Here is a 16,162-nt window from a genome sequence, read left to right as displayed (position 1 = left end):
TGTAGCTCATTTCTATGCTTTCTAGTAAAGAGATCACAGAGGATTTTTTTTAACATTCCAGTGGTCTTTTATAGTTCTTTACATTGTGTGGGTATCAGAGGAGAAAATAAACTATCCATTGATTATCTCTCACTTTTAGTACTTAATAGACCCATCTTTTTTTCTGGTCATGCATTTCTTTGAATGTGTTAATGTTCTTCATTTAAAATTAATACATACAAAAATAATTTGCCCTTAAAGTATACTGCTATAAAACTGAAGGGAAAAAGTGATATGATTTTCTTCTCAAAATACTTTTATATTTGTGGGAACAACAAAACTTGGTTGAACCAAATCATTTCAAATTGGAAGAAAATATACTCTAGGAAAGAATACTAGGAGGTCTAATTGAGAAATAGTGTTAGAGATGGAAATATGAATTTTGAAATGAAATGGCACTTAATTGTATAATAGCACTATAATACTTAAAGTACATCTTTCTGTTTTCCTGTTTTAAAAAAAATCCATTATCGAATCATTCAGCATTGAAAATTATAGGACATATTTCAATGTATATGTTTTCAATACTATAATAATATAACTCTTGGTACTTAAAAACACAGAATCATGTAACTTTTTTAATATAAAATTGTGTGTGGGTGTGGATTGAGTGAGATGAGACAGACCCCTTTGAACTTAACTGTAGTGTTCTGATGAGTCTCAGAGACAACCAAATCCCTGCTGAGCCAGCCTTACCGAAATGGAAGTTAAGGGTAGAAAGAGTGACCTTTATTCAGAGACTCCCTAAAGTTCATTCAATTATGAGAATAGCAGAAAATGGTAAATAAGAATAAATACCAACATTTGGTAGTGGTCTGTGTCTGAAAGATTAAAGCTTGCCCATTAGATAACGTGACAAAAAATATAGAAATCTGAAATGAGAGGACATAAAGAAAATGTCATAAATAGGAAAGAGTCTGGTAGCCTACTTTATGATTTAAGAATAGTCTTTTGGTCATGCCATGCAAAAAATCTTAATGCTGTTTTAACCTTGATGATGCCAGTCAGCTGGCTCTCAAGTGATTAAAACTCTTCCTCGTTGTTTTTCTTTTCCTCCTCCCAGCTGCCAGATGGATATGTGTGCATCACTCTCTACCACATCATCAACAGCCCTACTTAAATTCGAGTGAGTGCCGAGTGCTCCATTACCCATCGCATTCTGCCCCATTTGATCCAGGCACATTTGCCACTTTGATGCCTCCACAGTTCAAACAAGGTGCAGTAATCAAAGCTTTCCCTCTCCATCCTGTGGAAACCTCTCATCAATTCTGAGAACAAAATTCTTTTACCCAGCATCACCACTTCACTCTGCTCCCTTTGATCCCATCCCCTTGTCCCTTTGATCAATGCCTTGTACTAACTGCAGTCTCCCAAGCTTCCCTCCTTTGTTTTTGACAGACAGGGTGACAAAGATGCCATTGGCATGGGGAGTTTTGTTTCCCCCACTTTCACCCCCCACAGCAGACCACCCACTTTTGCTTTCTTTCTATTGGATCTGCACCATCAATTATTTCTTATTTCATTCAAGGGTGATGTTCTAGAACTCTGTGTGTGTGTGTGTGTGTGTGTGTGTGTGCGCTCATTTACTTTTAAAGGTATTGGTTTCTTTGCTGTCAACTAGGAATGATTGAAAATAAAGACAATTTTATCCAAACTTGGACTGCTTATATTCTTTTTTTCTTCTTCAAGTGAACAAACATTTATTGCATTCTTACCATGTTCCAGGCATTGTGTTAATATCTATACAGATATAAGCAAAAAGAAGGGAGCAGAGGTGTGTGTGTGTATGTGTGTGTGTGTGTGTGTGTGTGTGTGTGTGTGTGTGGGAGTGACATCCCTGCCTTCAAGGGGCTTAACTTCTAATGGGGGAAGATAATACATTAAAATGAACTAAAATGTCTTGAGAAGTGGGTGGGAAGGTACCCATTTAGGGATTTGAAGAAATCCAGGAAGTGAGATAAAAAACTGGAAAAACATGGTGAAGCATTGGGCATGGAACTGGTCTGGGCACTTCCTTAAAATGGAGGTTCAGGGAAAAAGTCACCAATCAGAGGACAAGTGTAGAGATCTTCTAGAGTTAAGGTCACAGAGAAAGAAACTTCTTCTAAGGTGAAAAGACTAGTAGAATATACAGGAGGACCTAGTATGCAATCAATTTTTGTGAGCATTCCATGTTTACTTAAAAAGAAATGTGTATTGCTTGCTTCTCCCAGTTAGTTTTCTTCATTAATTACAAATTATTTCTAAATTTAGATCTACTATTTGATTGCTTCTATCACAGTCAGAAAATATTATGTCTCATTCGTCTAAGTCATTACAGGCTTAAAATATATCATAATTATTAAAATTATTCTTTATTTAGTTTTGAATATATCTTGCACTGTTTGTAGAAACTGTCTTGGTTGTAGATTCTGTGGGTAAATCCTTTTCAAGTTTAATTTTTGGAATAATCTATTTTGAGACAATATTTACAGGTATATTATTTTGTGGTCAATGCTATCTGTTTTATAATTTCCTATATTTAGGTTACTTTAATTTGCATTTTTTTTACATGCCATTCCTTTTTGTTTTTTCATGACTGGCATTTTATTTTCTTTGTTTATGTAATTCTGTATTTTGAGAATATGTATCTTGGAAAATAATACTAAGGATTTCTTCCCTTTGTGGTTTCCAATATTCTCTCAGTTTCCAAAGTTATTGCCTGATCTTGTCCACTTTGAGAAGTTTTTTTTAATAATAGAACTAAATAGAAAATCTTGTTTAAAAAAAGATTAAAAAAATTAAATGTCTTGCTTTGTATTTGAATATGTTACTCTGTTTTACATATCTCTTAGTTGCTTTTGGCATATTGATATATCTTTAGCTTGTTCCTCAATTTTACTCTGAATGATTGATCCCGAGTGATCTTGATTTATTTCAATTCCATACATATTTTTAGTCATTGGATGTCATTTTTCCAATTCCCTAATTGTCTCCTCTTTCTTTTTCATGTTTTTTAAAGTTCTTAAGAAGTTTTTTAAAGTTCTTAAGAATTACATACATTATCTTCCTATATTGGAATGTAGAGTTCAACTTTATTAAGTCCCTTATGATTACTCTTTCATGTTTACCTTTTTACCATGCTCTTGAGTATTCTGTTTGAATATCAATTTTTTTTATTGAAATGTATTCTTTTCTACAGGAATGCTTGAAAATCCACTATTAAATTAAATATCTATTCATCATTCCCCACACTTTCCCCCTCCCCAGTTTAGGATTACATACAGCCTTGCTGGGTAGGCTATTCTTGTTTATAATCCTAGCTACTTTGCTACTTCACCTTCTGGAATATCATATTCAAAGCCATCCACTCCTTTAAGGTGAAAATTACTAAATCTTTTGTGATCCTGACTGTGGCTCCATGGTATTTAAATCCCTCTCTCCCCCCCCCAAGGCTGATTGAAGTATTTTCTCTTTGACCTGGGAGGCCTGGACTTTGGATTTAATATTCCTAGGAGTTTTCATTTATGATCTCTTTTAGGAGATGATCAGTGGATTCTTCCAATTTCTATTTTACCCTCTGGATCTAAGATATCAGGTTTATTTCCTTGATAATTTCCTGAAAAATGATGTCTAGGCTCTTTTTTTTTTTTAAATCTTGGCTTTCAAGTAGTTAAAATTTTTTTAGGTTGTCTCTTCTCAATCTATTTTCCTGGTCAGTTTGTCCATTGAGTTATTTCACATTTTCTTTTTTTTTTTCATTATTTTGACTTTTCATTGTTCTTGATGTCTCATGGACTCATTAGCTTCTACTTGCTTAATTCTGATTTTTAAAAATATTTTCTTCAGTGAGCTTGTGTATCTCTTTTTTTTTTCCTATTTGGCCAATTCTGCTTTTTAAGAAGTTCTTTTCTTCAGTTTATTTATTTATTTTTTTGGTGCTTCTATTAGCATTAGGTCAATTTTGTTTTTTTAAGGTATTATTTTCTTCACTACTTTTTGTGCCTCTTTACCAAATTATTAATTCTCTTTTCAAAATTTTCTTTGATCATTCATTTTTTTCCCCCAAGTTCTCCTTTGCCCTTCTTATCTCTTTCTTTAACTTTCCAGGAATTCTTGTTGGGCTTCGGCCTAATTAATTTTTTTTTCTTCGAGGCTTTGTTTTGTAACTGTTTTCATATTATTGTCTTCTTTTGAGTTTATGTTTTGGTCTTCTCTGCCATTATAGTAATCTTTATGGTCCAATTCTTTTTATGTTGTTTGCTCATTTTTCCATTCTATGTCTTGACCTTGAACCTTGTTTAAAGTTGTACTCTGCTCACTTATCACTAGAGAGACACTGTGCTAAGCTTTAGGCATTTTTTGTGCATCTGTTTTCAAAGTTAGTTCTGGGGGTATGCAATTTTTTGGTGCTAGTATTCCTCTTTACTTTGGAAATGTGACCAGGGCCTGTGTTTCCTTGTGACCAACTACAGGAGCTTCTTTTTGGAGCTGCAACCCACACCTGTGCATGGGCAATAGCGTTAACACTTAGCAACAATTGTACCCAGTGGCATCAAAGGGTCCCCTGTGACCTCTTTCTGACTATCTGTCTGATCCCTTTACCATCTCTGGCCTGAGAGTTTCTGAAGCTGTTTCTGCTACTGTCCATGTGTAGGCACTGGACAGACCTCTACCCTAGTATCACTGACTTCTCCTCTGACCTCTTTAAGTTTTCTTAGGGTAGAAAAATATCTCACCCTGAATTTTTGTTGACTGTTGTTCTAAAAATTGATCTGAAGTATTATTATAAAGTTGTTAGGAGGGAATTTGGGAGTGTTCACCTGGGTGGTTGCTCACAATTCACCATCTTGGCTCTACAATGTTTATATTCTTTAACATTCTGAAATTACATGAATACTCAATCAATACTTCTAAAATGCTGCTGACCTAATGGAGATAATTTGTGATATGGAAATTCATAAGGAGAGACCTTATGATGAAGTGAAAGGACCGCTGACTTTGGAGGCAGGAAGACCTGGATTAAAACATACACTGGCTGCTTGACTATGGGGAAATCAATTAACTTCGTGGAGCCCCAGGTGATTGTTTAAGATGCATGTTTGCTCATTAGCTGTAGTGGCCACAGTTTCCACTAGGATCTCATAGATTTGTGCAAAAAACAAAACAAAACAAATTAACAAAAAAAAAATTCTGATTTCAAAGCAACAGGTGGAGAATAATCCCACTTAGGGATTGTATAAATCACAGAATAGAAGAATCTCAGGGTTGTACTCCAATTTATTCCCTAGAAACACCTAAGCAGTGGTAATACACTTTGTGAATACAGTCTCTGTTTGAAGACCTATAATGAAAGGTGATCAATTGGTTTCCAAGGCAGTTGAAATAAAATAAAATAAAACCACTTTTGAAATAAAATGGTTAAGGGATGATGGTGGACAAAGAATTAAGGTAAAAGGGAATAATGTCAGCCCATTATTTTTTTTCAACAAGCAAAATTTTTGGATTAAATAAGATATTGTTGAATTGGAAGAAAAGATGTGGAAGTAAATATGAAAAAGATTTGCACATTTTTTTAAAGTCCTATGCATGCCAAATTTCTTTTTCATTTCCATTAAATTATTTTCCTTCACCTTCTTCTCCTCCCTCTTCTTTTAACAATACCAAAATATGATTGTGTTCCTAATGCAGAACTATATTTACTGAATGCTGTGGCCAAATGCCTATGTGTATGAATATTTGTTTCTAACCTTATTCCATTTAATTGAAGTGCACTTGCGGACAAAAGTACAGGCCACAGCCTTTATTTTTACTCAATATTAATGAAGCCAATTACCTAATAATAAAGTTGGAACAACATGTATAAATTTACTTATGATAGACATTTTGAGTCTTCAATATATTTTATATGTAACAGTTTACATATATTCCTGGGGGTTATTATAATATCATGAGAAACTTTTTACAGGGAGCATTAACAACAATACAAATATAGATATACATATATGTATATATATAGATATACATATGTATCTCTATATATATGCATATATCAAAAGAAACTAAATAAGATTGAAATTACTCTTCATATCGCCTTGATCCTAATATGTTCATATTTTTGGTTATATTTGATGTTAAATTTTGTTTTCTAAATCTCAAAACGAAAAAAGAGCCTGCTCTTCTAAGAGTTCGATTACAGTGTCCAAAAACTAGGCTGTGATATGTGCAATGGGAAAAAGTAATCTCCACTAAAATACTTCTAGGATGGTCAAGGGCAATTAAGAAAGTATAACTGGTGCTGGAGGGAAGGGTCAAGAAGTAAAAAGTGGGCTAGGGACTCCTTAGGATACTTTGTAGTTTGGAAATCTCATAATATCTTAAATTTGTGTATATTCAAGAGTTAAATGTCATGATTGGTAAATGTCATATATATATATATATATATATATATATATATATATATACACACACATATAGTTACAAATTAAAAAATAAAGGAAATGTAGATAGTATACCTACACTAAGTGTATTTAAAAATACAGTGACAGCGCAGTGTGGCATAATGGATTTGGAACAAGGAGACCTGAGTTTGAAACCCCAAATAGCCATGTACTTCTTCCTCTCTGAATTTTGGGGAAAATCATTATACTTTTTTGGAACATGGTTTTCACACTTTTTAGAAATTAAGTGGTTATATAGATGACCTTGAATTCCCTTCCAGCTCTAAATCTATGATCCTATAAATAGCCTAAGTTAAAAGGAAGAGCATGAACATTGGCAAAATGTTAATTCTGCAAGACAGTAAGAAAATTTGTCAAATTTACAGTTGTCATTTCTGTACAGTAAAGCAAAATCTATACCTACTTATTCCTTTGTTTTATGCCTGATTAAAATTAGGTGGACTTTAGGAGGTTTTATGTGCGTTTGGATGAGCATTATTTAGCTCCACATACATTTAGCTCCAAGGCCACTTAGCTTCTGAAGGGAACATACTCTGAGGAAATAGCATGACTGAGCTGTTGAAAGTATCTCAGCAGTCTCTTCCTATCTGGCTGTTGCACTTATGAGCATCCCTACTGAGGGTGAAGAGACACCAGGTTCAGAATCTATGTGTCTCCTTTACCTCATCTTAGCAAATAGGCAGGGAAAATTGATGCTGTCACCAGTTCATATCTGCTATCTCTTTCATCCAAATTGGGCAGGGCTAGAGAGAAAACCCCTGGATAAAGGTCAATAAGCAACCAGATTCCTCTTGGTAACTCTTGAGGATCAGAGGAACGGAAATTAGCTGAAATCTGCCATATGGGCATTAAAGGAATATAGAAAAAGCTTCTGACGATGAAAACTAAAAAAATGAACTTAATTAATGAGGATGTTTGGGGAATTTCCTTCTCTGAAGCTCTTAAAGAGTAATAAAGTTTTTTAAAATCAAACTGAAATGTCTTTACTCAAAGCAGAGAGATGGAATATGAGCACTTTAGGCCAAGTACTAGACTTTTTTTTTTCTATGCTATCACATAATAAATACCTGTTGAACTTGAACAAGACCTACCTAATAGAACATGCTATAAAGAGAAATAAGTATCTTTGCTATCAGAATCTTTGAGGATACAATGAGCCTCTTATTTTAAAGCCACAGTAATTGATTTGGAAAGGAAATGTTCTATTATAAAACAAGAAAGTTTAAGAGACTGCTATCTTTGAACCTGTTATAGAAGGGCAGGATGGATCTAGGAAATAGAGTGAGATCAAAAAGAAAATACAGAGTTTAACGAAGAGTGCACTTGTAAATCATCAAACTGAACGTAGTCATGGACAGATGTCAATAGTACTTCACTCTATAATGTTACTATACAAGAGCTACTTAGTGCACTTGAGTGGATAGAACTAGACATGAAATCAAGGAAACCTAGATTCAAATCCTTCCTCTTAAATGGAATGAGTGACCCTAGTCAAGTCACAAGCTCTCCGAGCCTCTGTTTCTTCATCTGTGAAATAGGGAGAATAATAGCATCAATTTCAAAAGACTTATATGATAATGTGTGTAAATGGCTTTGTACACTGAAATCACTATAAATAGTAGTTATTATTTTGTAAGTTAAACCAATCTTAAAAGGCCAAAAGCTCATGCATTCATGTACAATGGATAAGATTATACTAAAATGACTGACCATTTTTTATATGGTATAGGAATGAATTCTGATTAAAATCTTAGAATCATAATTTTTTTTAATTAAGCAAGGAAAGATATTTAAATTCTTCCTTATCAAACTACTAACATTAGAGGTAGAGACGCTGTGGGTCAGGGAAAGGCAACTTAGCATGGTATAGAGTGATGGGCTTGAAGATAAAAAGGCCTTTGTTCAAATCTTGCTTCTGATACTTAACCAGTCACTGACCATGAGCAAATCACTTAAATTCTTTCATTTTTCTCATTCCTAAAATGAGAATAATAATATTGGTAGCTCTCTTATAGAGGTTTTCTGATACTTCAGTGGAGAAAGAAACAATATGTAAAAAAACTATATAACTTCTTCAGAAGCCATGATTTTTAGTATTAAGATTCCTGTCCTAGGAGCTTGGTTGGCTTAGAACCTGCTGGGTCTGACCACTGTCCCTTTGGGAAAGTTAGTCAAGGACAGTGTTCCAAGTGAGAAAACACCATTAACAACAACAAAAAAAAGTTCTGTTCCAGGCTTGGCTACTTGCTGTATACTCAAAGCATTCTTCTAAAACTTTGTTCTTGTCCTTACATTTTCATTTACTTGATATTCCGGTCACACCAGAGCACCAGCCCTTGTGAAACTGCTTATGCCACCCCCTTCTCTGAGCATTTACAATGGCCATATCCTACTCCTTACTTCCACTTTCCTTATCCTCACCACTTTTCAGAACCTCTAGCTTTCTCCAAATATTAGTTTAGGTGTTCCTCTGATTCCCCTTGAACTACAACTCACTACCAACTGAAAATATTCTTTCCTTTTTTGATATCTCCAAAAGTGGTTAATATAGATCTCTCCAATACTCTTAGTCACATCTTGTATGCATTTTACTTAATCTGTGCAATTGAAGTAACTCTCCCATGTACCCCTTCTCCTACTTCCCTAATTCCCCATTTTTAGCAGAATATATACTTCTTAAGGGCAGAGACAGGTGAATTGATTTGTCTGTTTCCAGAATATAGTACAGCCTGCTGGAGTAGTTTAAAAAAATCTATGATCAGGGCTTCTAGGTGGCACAGTGAGTAGAGTGCCAGCTCCTGAGTCAGGAGGACCAGAGTTCGGATCTGGCCTCATACACTTAACAAACACACACACAAAACCTAGCCATGTGACTTTGGCCAAGTTACTTAACCCCAATTGCCCTCCAAAAAGCCAAAAAAAAAAAATCTATGGTGAATGGTGTTGATTTGGATATTAAGAATTAGAGAGGAATTTAAGCCTATGACAGCAAAAACAAGGACATCCTACTCCACTGCCTTCTTTCCATACTGGGAAATAATAATAATAATCAAGATTATTCCCATGAGGTAAAGGACAATAAAAATCTGGTTCTGGGGTGTCCAGATGTCTTTATCTTTATGAACTGCCTTTATCTAAGAATGTTCTCAAAAACATCATCTACAAACTTTTTGGAACATCCTTAATAATAAGTGGTAAAGTATATTCTCTACTCTCAAGAGTATGGAAATTTATAAAAGGACAGAAGTCATTCTGTTTTTCTCCTTCCATTGCCTTTTCTGATCTAATGCTTCCTAAGAATTTGAACCTCTTATTTGTTCATTCATTTGTTTGTTTCTTTATTTGCTTGTTTGTTCAGCATTCCTCTCTCTCCCCTTCAATTCCAAGGACTGTGGGCATTTACAAAGAGGAAAAGAGGCAAACTCACTGAACTATCTTCTTAGAAATAAGGCCAGTGGAACAGTATAAGCCTCTTGCTGACTTGTTCTTCCTCCACAAATGTCAGATTCTACATTTCTTACCAACTTGGTATGAAGACAACTGGGTCCTTTTCCCCCAAAATCTTGTCGGCAGAGAGTGATCCATTTCAGAGGTGATTGTGAAATTTACTGGCTGTTGCAAATTCTGAATTTTGAATATTTATTTGCAGAATTCCGACTGAATTCTTAATTAGTCCTTCTTAATTCTGATCTTAAATTCCATCCCTTTGAACTAAGCCTTAGCAATACATTTGTGTCATGAAGAGAGTATCATGTATTTTGATAATTTTCTCCCTAGGCAGAAGATACCACCAGGCTTATAAAACCAATTTACTTCTTCTAACTACCTAATGACACATTTAAAAGCTTAAAGACAGCTCTTTACGATTTTTGTAGGCCCAGAAGAATCATTATCCTTATAAAACAGCCCATCATAAAATGGCAGATAATATTAAGAGACAAATAAATAAACATAAATACAGATTTTTTGTATGTTTGTTTTTTGGCAATTAATGACTCCCTTCTTGGAGAGCTGATTATTTGATTCAGAAGAACAATTATTAAGGAAAAACAACTTTCATATAAAGTGAATTGATTCCCTCTTTTAAACATGGCCTAGGAATTTGTAACTGTAATCCTTCAAACCTAAAGTTTTTAGGTAGTTGAAACGAACTGTACTTTTGGCTGGGAAAATATCCAAATGTCTTCGAAAATTGCCATAGTACTCTCCCTCTCATCAACACTGCTTGTCTCACAACCATAAATGAAACCAAGAACTGCATTCAACAATAAATATGAATTTTCTAAACTCATAAAAGCTTAAAATGGTAAACCTAAATCTCCTGTAAAGAAAAATAGATTTTTTATTTTAGCTATATGTAACACATATGCCTATGTATTTTGAGGCCTAAAAATTGTTTTTGTCATTGTACAAAGAACTAAATCCATGTTCCTTGAAACATGCTTCTTAGATTTGTCTGTACTGAAGAGGTCCATCATGTTGTATGGGTTCACTGACAAATCTGTGCTCTGTGTAAAGAGAAACATTCCCCCCAAATGGAATTAAATAAAAAGAATATGAACTTCCTCTTAAAATGTGTGTGTGTGTGTGTGTGTGTGTGTGTGTGTGTGTTTTTCATTTAATTTTAGGCCATCAGGTAAAGACTGAATCATCATTGACCAGATATGTTATGGAGGGGAATATTTTTGGAAGATGTGTTTTGGGTTAGATTAATGGGATCCCTTACAACACTGAGGTACTATGGTTCCTTTTTGAGCTCTGGATGTCACATTTTAGGAAGCATATTTATAAGCTGGGGAGCACCCAAAGGGCAGCCAATGCATGAGTTTGGGCCAGTTAGGGATCAATGAAGAAACTAGAGACTTTTAGCTTAGTAAATAGAAGCCCTAATATAGCTGTCTTCAAGTATTTGGAAAGCTGTCATGTGAAATTGGGATAAGTTTTCTGAAAGACTTCAGAGAACAAGACCAAGAGAGATGGGTGGAAGCTGCAAAGAGGCAAATTAAGGATACTATAAGAAATAAACAAACAAATAAACTTTCTAGCAATTGTTCAAAAATGTTAAAAAATATAAGGAAAGAATAATTAGGACTTAATAAGTTCCATTTTATTTGAAGACTAGAAATAAAGTCTTTATAAAGGAGATTCTTATTCAAGTATGGCCTTAACTAGGTCATTCCTAAGATACCTTCTGAGTCTCAGGGATTGAGATATTTTGGTTATGTAATTTATATGAGTGTCTGGGTAAGAGCTGTACAAGAGGAGTAGGAATTAATGGGCTATGATCTGCTTTATTGAAAAATCATAATACTAGGGAAGTAAAGAGCAATATAATATATTACTGATGATATATCATGTCATCAATATTATAAAAAGATGACATATATTAATGATGTGATATATGATACATAATATTATACATGTATACTATATGATAATATACTACATTAAATACATTGTATATTCTATCTATAACATTTATGTGCCTTCTTTCTCTGGATCTATATATACACACACATATAATATGTACCTGCATGTATATACACACATATGCATTTACACACAAATGCATTATAGGTATAGCTGTCTATAGCCATGTACCATATAGTAAAAGAGAGCCTTTAATAACTAGTGACATTTTGGTAGATCTAGTTTGAATGTATGTTCTGATTCAAACTCTTTTGTCCCCAGATTAATTAATTCATTCAGCAAACATTGATTTTGTGTCAAGCCCTTTGTAGACATTGGAGATAGAAAACTGAAACAATACTTCCCGTTGAGTAGCTTCCATTATATGCACAGTGTTAGATGAATAAATATATACTTAAAGTGAATACAAAGCAAATATCCAGAAGTTGGGCACTAGCAATTGTGAAAAGTTTTAATTAAAATAATTTTTGTATAGACAAGGTCTCAAAATTCTAGTGTATTTTGAGACATCTTAAATAATCATTCTCTCCATAGAAGAGTGATACCCTAGTTAAGGCCAGGAATATTACCTATGTGTCATTGTGACAGAAGAAAAGGTTTAGCCAAAATTAACCAAAGGTAAGATAAGCAATGAGTGCTTTCCCCAACTCCCTGCCATTTTTTTTTCCTTAGAAGAAGCACTAGGGACAGATCTAAATATTCTTGAAATGGACACATTTGTCACCAACTTATATTAAACAATAGTAGCTGTTTGGGGTATGCCTCTTATGACTCAGTGAAAAAAGAGAATTTGGTCAAATCTATTCTGAGGAGTACAGTCTCTGACATTTGAACTATTAAAGAAGCCATTCAATGTCACTAAAACTGAGAAGAATGATGCCCTTTCATTCAGGTACAAATACTCATCATTATGGCTGCAGTAAACTCCCTTATTTCAGATAAGAATTTTTTTTTTAAATCTCTTTTATTCTTTCCTCATGTGCTATTCTTTTATAACAATGCAATGGAAATGGTCTCCATTTTTCTATTCCCTGAAGTCAACAATTTGAACAGCAAATGCCAAATGAGGTTTTCTATGGATTTCTATGTTTGTATAAGTGGAGTGGTGCTTAACTTTGGAAATGTAGGCCCTTTAGTCAGGAAGAAAAGAAACCATCACAATAACTGGTATTGTCTATTATGGTAGAACATTTTTCTGTAAAAAGGTTTCATTGACATGAGGTCCTAAAAGTGAAACTAGAGTGTTTTCCTAAATGATGTTAAATTATTATATCTATCTTTCTATCCATCTAACTTCTTTCTATCTGCCTATCTACTTATCTTCTATCAAACTTCATATAAATCATTTACTATATTCCAGCCAACATGGCAGGCCCTGGGGATACAAGTATGATGAATGAAACAATCTACTCAACAGGAACTTACTTTCTAACAGGAAACACAAGTAAATATGTTAGAATACATAAATATATGTAGAAAATAATACAAAGAGAATCAACCTAAGTAAATACAAAGTACTTAAATACTAGGTATTTGGGGAAGGATGAAAAGAACTAGGGATATCAGTAAAAGCTCCATGTAGAATGATACTTAAACTACTTTTTGAAGAAAGAGAAACTATTGGAGGTAAAAATGAGGAAGGAGTGCCTTCCAATCACGAAAATGGACAGAAGCAAAGAATAGAGATAGGAGATCAAGTGTCATGTGTGAAGAACAGAGAAGGCCAATTTGTTGGGAAGGCAGAGAACAGGGAAGGAAGAAATAAAATATAAGTTGTTTCCATGTTATGAATGACTTTGAAAGCTAAATGAAGGTGTGTTTGTTGTTGTTGCTATTGCTATTTTTTTTAATCTTAGGGAAATAGGAAGACACTGGAGTTCATTGAGGAAGAGAGTTGGTCTAGATGTGTGCTTAAGAAAAATCACTTTAGTAACATTGTGGAGGATGAAATGAGGAGATACTTGAGACAGGAAGACAAATTTGGATGCTATCGCTGTAATCTATATGAAAGATTACAATGAAGTGAACTAAGGTGGTTGCTCTGAATTGAGACAAGTTAAATGTGGTGGTAGAAACAATGATATTTGGTCACTGATATGTAAATTTAATTTTTTTATACATCCTACATACCCCAGTGGTCAGAAAGATTCGAGAGGTAGTATGGAGCAGTAGATAGAAAGCTAGTATTAAAGCCAAGAGAACTTGGGGTCAAGTCCAGCATCTGACTAGCTGTGTGATGCTTGGCAAATCACTTAAACTCACACAAGACTCCAAGTTCTAGGGGGAAATTTCCACTTTGCATTGGTAGAGGGGGTTTCTCATTTGGGAATTCTCTCTACCAATGAAATCACAGGTCTAGTCCCTTTCTATCTATTGTGTTTATGTGAATGCATATAGAGGAAAATATTTGAAGCACTTGGTGTGGGTTAAAATGTGAAGAGAGAAGGAGAGAGAGAAAAGGAAAGACACACAGACAAAGATTTGTTTTAGAGTTTGTTTACACAAACATGAAAACCAAGTAAAAATGTAAATTATCCAAATTGAATTTGTCAACAGATAACCTTTTTCTTTTGTATCTTTCATTAATTATCTATCCATCCAATTTGATTTATATTTTCTTTAAAAATATATTTTTTAAATTTTTTACACATTTTTTGCTGAAAAGTACATGGTCTCTTAAACAGATCTCAGCTTGTATTCAAAGCAAATTTCTAAGTTAGAGAAGTTTAATAAGGGATGTTCGATCAGTAGGAAACTCAATTCATGGTAGGCCAGAACATGTTGTGCAATGGATTCCCAGGGAAAGGGTGAATGTAAAACAAAGAATGAGAGTTATGAATAAAATGTGAGAAGATTAGAGCCTTTAAAGATTTAGCCAATGTGTGTGTTTGTGGGGGGAATTTGAGGGGGATTGTTAGCCTTGGAGAGGAATATTGATGAAGAGGAGTGAAAAGTTAGGGGATGTTAGGGTATGGATGGAAAGAAGGGGTAAATGGAAAGTTGTTCTTTGAGCAGTTAACCACATGTATTTTGTCTTTCAAAATGTGTAAATTGGATGAGGATATTTAATGAGAAGAGAATTAGATTGTAGATGGCATCAGGAAAGCTGTGAACATCAATACTGATTATAGAAACTGTGAAGCTAACAGAGAAGAGAAAAATTTTAAAAATGCGTTTTTCTTGGGTAAAATATTATGAATTATAGTGATTATACAATATTTGTACTCTTTATTTATATCAGAGGTCTCAAACTTAAGACCCATTTGACACCTGCAGCTGCCCATGGAATATTATACAATCTGTTATCTCTTTTGTTCAGGGAATATTTAATGCATTTAGTTAATGCAATTAGATTTAGTTAAATTAAATTCCACAAACATTTATTTAATCCTACTGTGTAACAATCACTGTACTATGAGTCTGGAGTGCAAAAAGAATTGAGTTAGTTTCTGCCATCTACAGGCTTGTAGTCTAGTAGGGGATGAAATGACATGAAAACTAAAATAAATACAAATGTACACATAAATTGAAAAGAAAGTAATTTTGCTTGGGGTGGGAATGGAGAGCATTACAAACTAAAGATGTAAGGAGAGGCCTCTTGAAGGAAGTGCTTTTTGAGGCAAACTTTGAAGGGAGTTGGGGGCTCCAAAAGTGAGAGAGCTCTCTAAGCATAAGAGAGGCTAAGCAAAAAGGCAAATCACCTCTGCTATAACTTCTAATTCTAAAGCTATAATTTTATGGAGTCCTTGTGACTGGGAACAAAGATTAAGATATCAAGAGTGTAAATTTGAGTTTAACTCTCATTTTATGCCTAACAATCAATGCAGCACAATATCTATTATAGATACCATTATGCATCAGATTAACTTTGTTAAAACATATTGAATTTTAACATTAAACTTTGTTCAGAGACATTCAACCTTCTTCATTTTATTGCCGATTGAAAGTCCCCTGAGGGCAAAGATATTTAGTATCTGAGGCAAGATTTGAATTAAAGTCTATCCTGACATCAGACCCAGGTCTCTATCCCCTAGACTACCTATTTGCCTTCTTGCTTTGGTCATCTTTCCCAACATTATATGCCTGGCATATGTGGTGGGTAAAATAAATAGATTGAACATTGGGAGGCACTTGGATATTTTTGTTAAAACAATGGAAATGGGTAACTTTTATTCTCAAAGAAATCAGTTTTAGCTTAATTTTCCTTTAAACCTAAATATGCTGACAACAAAATTGTCTAAGAAAAACAAGAA

The sequence above is a fragment of the Petaurus breviceps genome, unplaced genomic scaffold (genome assembly GCF_028583685.1).
Source record: "Petaurus breviceps papuanus isolate PSGF00001 unplaced genomic scaffold, PetGlider_PUasm1.0 76, whole genome shotgun sequence".
In the NCBI taxonomy this organism is placed as follows: Eukaryota; Metazoa; Chordata; class Mammalia; order Diprotodontia; family Petauridae; genus Petaurus; species Petaurus breviceps.
The sequence above is the reverse complement of the archived record's forward strand: the minus strand, read 5'-3'. Positions refer to the sequence as shown.